The 4,625-nt window shown below is 49.2% G+C and overlaps 1 protein-coding gene across 4 annotated transcripts in view; it reads left to right on the top strand.

The window, feature by feature from the left end:
- The window catches only part of LLGL1 (LLGL scribble cell polarity complex component 1), a 50,197-nt gene extending 46,141 nt beyond the window's left edge, over positions 1 to 4,056 (top strand). For all 4 annotated transcript variants that reach the window (XM_072982479.2, XM_078381333.1, XM_072982480.2 and 1 more), the window contains one exon: positions 81 to 4,056. The gene's annotated coding sequence lies outside the window, so the exon portion shown is untranslated. The remainder of the gene's footprint in view (positions 1 to 80) is intronic.
- The last annotated feature ends 569 nt before the right edge of the window (positions 4,057 to 4,625 follow it).

Genomic DNA, 4,625 nt, shown 5'->3' on the forward strand with positions numbered 1-4,625 from the left:
ATGAAGGGCAGGAGAATCATAATTTAGCACAGCCTGTGTCCTATTTGGAATATGGACCTAATTCACGATTCCTTCTACAGAGATGGCCCCAGAGGTGGACACCCGGAACTGGCCTTCTCAGACAAGACTTCGGATCGTCACAGACCTCTTAGCCATACCTCTCCGGCTCCTTCCAGAGAGCGCCCGTTTGGATTTTCTTTTGCAATAAAGGAACATCGTGGTTGACCTCTTAAAACACTTTGAAGCGGACCAAGACAGGGGGTTTTTTTTAAGCTGGATTCGTTCCGAACGGTCTCTTCTTCGGGCCTTTCCTCGTTTGCCTCCCGTCCTTCTCCTGTTTTGGAAAAAGTTTGCCGTATACCTGTTGGGCTATGGTGCGTCTATTCTTCTACTGCACAAAAAGGCACGTACTGTAACCTTGGGGTTGTTTCTTTTTTCTTTTTTTGGCGGAGGGATGAAAAACCAACACAAAACTATGTGCATTTGAGTTGTGGGGAGTGAACCACAAATGGGTTTCAGATCCGACTGGAAATGGTGTTGCATCAACTGGAGAGGAGAGGAAAAGGGCTTTTATACACAGTATTTGGACGACTTTCTTTTTGCTGGATCCACCGGCCAGCTTCCCAAAATCTTTCGGGACTATCCGAGAGGCACTCCCTCCTCTCTCTCTTTTTTTTTTTTTTTGCTGGCTTTGACCTTTGTTTTGGTGGAGATGTTTACACTTTCGAATCCTCTTTGCCTTTCTGATGGCTTCAAACACTATTCCCCGCATCCCACATTGCCTGGTTGGCTGCCAGAGAAATTTGTACTTGATGCACAATACAGACCTTTTTTAAAGCCAAAAACTGGACTTGAAGAAATGCTTTTGGGGGTCTCTCTCTCTCTTTTTTTGGTAACACTGTTAGGAACCCCCCTTTGCCCTCCTCAAATTGCTGACTGATCTGAAGGATTCTTTTCTGTTAAGTCACAGAGACCGAGAGGGTTTATTTTGACTTATTCCCCCATCCCCTTCTGCAGCTGGGTACATGTGACAGAAGAGTCTACCAGGGAGTGGCAAGACATCTATCTGTTCATTGATGTGATACAAAAGCTTCTCTCTGTGTGGCTAAAATGGTCACGATCCGCCCGGCGGACGACGTCTGCTTCATGTCGAACAAGAAACGTTCAAGATCCCTTTCTCTTTTTCAGGTTTTGTATTGACCGGTTTTGAAACGCTCCTTTTTGGGCAACTGTGAATTTTAAGGAGAAAGCCCAGCTCCTTCAGTCCAAATCTCTCTGTATGCTCTGTAACAATGCTGTGGCTCTTAAGGAATCTCGCAGACACAGTTGCCCATGGGTACGACTTTACCAAGCTCAAGAGGCGGGCCGCTTGTGGCCGTCCACGTTGAACTGCTGTGCCTGTGATTTCTCCCCACTGGCTGTGCCAGTTGGAGCTGATAGGGGCTCAGACGTCTCACCCCGTGACCTAAGGGAGTCAGCGGAGCTTGGTGTAATATGTTCCAAGTGGACATCTTCCTTCTTAAAATTCTGGTTTGCCAGTGATGTGGGGTGCAAGTTCCCTAGAAGAGGGGTGTTCACGTCTTGAGTGACGATCAGCTGACCATCCTTTCAGAGGACCAACAAGGGGACGGAATCAGCTCAGTTTCTCAGCTTTTGTTCCTGGTCCTCTGCCTGACGGGCCTTGGAAGCAAAGGACTCATGTGGGAGAACCTTCACCAGACCCGTACGCGAGGAGGGGTGGGCCGGTGGCAGCCTCCATAACTCTGGTCAGACCTTCCACGATAGCTGATGGTCAGGAGGGCTGGAAGATGCCGCTTCACAACCTTGGAAGGGTTGCACCTCTTCGCCCGCCCCTCCGCTTGACATTTACACCGACATGGCCTTGGGCGCCCACCCTTCCACTCCGACTGGACTGGCGGTTGAGATGAGTGCTTACAAGGGACTAGTGTCTTGAGCTTGGGGAATTGGAACCCAAGCAGGTAGCTAACGACGCCTGGGAGTTTTCGAGGCCTGTGATGTTTCGTTTACGCCTCTGTTGAATCCTCTGGCCAGCCCCTTCGGTTCTCCTTGAAGCGTCTCGGCGCATCCGTCCTTTTCTAGTCCGACTGCAAAGGTGCCATCCTGGGGGGGGGGCAGCCTGGGTTTCCCACCTCTTTCGGTGCTGTGATCCTTCATCTTGCTGCGCCTTATCAAACCGTCAGGGTTTCTTTGACGCCTTTTATTTAATAACCCAGATCTTGAAGTGGCTTTCTGAGAAACAGCTGCCTCCAAACCCCGTCGGTTGGTGATCTGAGCCTGTTGCTCTTAGCAGGGCGAATGCTGGCCGGACCCTCTTAAACCCTTCCTTCCTTCCTTCCTTCCTTCCTTCCTTCCACCCATCATTAGCTCCTTCCTTCCTTCCTTCCTTCCTTCCACCCATCATTAGCTCCTTCCTTCCTTCCTTCCTTCCTTCCTTCCTTCCTTCCTTCCTTCCTTCCTTCCACCCATCATTAGCTCCTTCCTTCCTTCCTTCCTTCCTTCCTTCCACCCATCATTAGCTCCTTCCTTCCTTCCTTCCTTCCTTCCACCCATCATTAGCTCCTTCCTTCCTTCCTTCCTTCCTTCCTTCCACCCATCATTAGCTCCTTCCTTCCTTCCTTCCTCCCTCCCTCCCTCCCTCCTTCCTTCCTTCCTTCCTTCGAAAGATGCCCTTTCTCTCAGTTTTCAAAGGCTGGGTTTGGGTTTTCCTAACAGTTGTGGATGCAGAAAGTGTGGGGAATCCTGTGCAAATTTTTTAAAAATTCTGTTCCGAGACTTCTGCATTTCACTTCTTTATAAAGGGGGCTTTGGCAAACCAGAAATATAATTCTCTTTCCCCCCCTTTTTTTGGCCTTGTGTCTAAATAAATCTGCATTATACATAGATATAGCAGTTTTGCACCATCGCAGCTTCCATCCTTTGGAATCCTGGGAGATGTAGTTTGGCAAGGCGGTTTGTGCTGTCTGCTAGAGCGCTTTAGGGCGCCTGTAGAATGAAATCTGTAACTGCATCACCATGCTGCAGGATGGGGACCATTTAAAGTAGCCTCCGACTGCTCTGGCTGTGTAATGCAAGTCCCCCTTGGTCCTCGTCCAACGGTCTCCGGATGTTCTTGGACTACGACTCCCAGAAATCCTGGCCAGCACAGCGAGTGGTGAAGGCATTTCTGGGAGATGTAGTCCAAGAACATCTGGGGATTCAAAGCTGGAGAACCACCAGCCTGGTCAAACACATTGATGGCAGTTGCCTCCCCTTCTGGGGTTTTTCATGTGCCAAAATTAACCACCGGGAAACTATTAAGTCGGGAGCGCTGGCTGCCGGAGAAACGGGCCTGGCTCTTGATGCTGTTTGAAAGCAGGAAGGGTTCCCCTTGGGATTTTTTGGATTGATTATTCCCAGAACTGATATTTTTGTGTCAAGGAGTGGCAGGCTCTTGAATGCCGTTCTTGAACTAAGGGGGGGGGGGGGAATGAGAAAACAAGAAGAGAGAAGAGCAGGCCAAGATGATGCCCTCAAGACGGTACCAACGCTGGACCCTCTTAAAGGGTCAGTTAGAGCAAGTCTTAAAGGGGGTACGTGTGCTCCCCTAAATGCAGTGGCACTCACTTCCTTTTAGGGTTGCCGTTGTAGGTATGTGTGCACGCACAAGTAACCCCCCCCCCCCGTATGTTTGAACTCTTGTCTCCCAATGACAACTTTGCAAGAAATTCCTAGACATGATACTTCGGTACGGCTCGGTTTCACGTCCCCCCCCCCCCCGAGTGCATGGGAAGTTGCGTGTGTGGGGAATGGATGAGGGAGAGAGATTTGTAGTGGACATGTGCCATTGTGTGTCTTAATTTTTTCCCCGCCCCCTGGCAGACTTAATTGTGGAAGGGAGGGTTGGGGTCCTTGGATAAAATGTACCCTTCTGTTGGTATTTTTTTTTTCCTGCAGGGGTGGGTGGGTGGGATCCAGAAAATGAATTTAGGATTGTTTAGTTATTAATACAGGTTTTTAATAAAGGAAAATAAAGCATTTAATATCTTAACGCTTGTACATTTGGATGTCCTGGTTTACTTAGCCACCGAACGGAAGTGAGGGGTCGGCTGCAAATCCACACCGCCGCGGGCAAAACAATACCATAGACCCTTTTCTGCTGGAAAACTGGTTGCACCACCCCAGACGTTTCTTAATGGGGGGGGGGGCTGTGCTTTTTAGGCCTGATGTTCTCCTCATTGGGGCACCTCGCCCTTCCAGACGCTAAGCTAGTTCTTGAGTTTCCTTTGAGAGATCAAGAACCAAAAAGCACACAGCTTGCAAGTGGGTGTAGCTGGCTTTGGTTATTTTCTCTGAATTCATGTGGTTGGTTCGATAAGGCGACTTTTTGGAAAAACTGGGATTTGATCCTCTTTCTATTCTTTTTTTCGCCATCTACTGCTATTAGTTGTGCCGGGTGTAACTTAGCAATTGTGTCTCCCGCTTCCCCCCCGAACGTGACTGAGTTCTCATGATTCTTTATTGTGGAATACTGCGGTGAAGATGATTGAATCTTGCAAACCAAGGACAGTTGGAAGGCCACCAGGCTAGCCTTTGGTAACGGCAACACACGACACGCAGCACGGATG

Source organism: Pogona vitticeps, chromosome 13, assembly GCF_051106095.1.
Source record: "Pogona vitticeps strain Pit_001003342236 chromosome 13, PviZW2.1, whole genome shotgun sequence".
NCBI classification, from domain to species: Eukaryota; Metazoa; Chordata; class Lepidosauria; order Squamata; family Agamidae; genus Pogona; species Pogona vitticeps.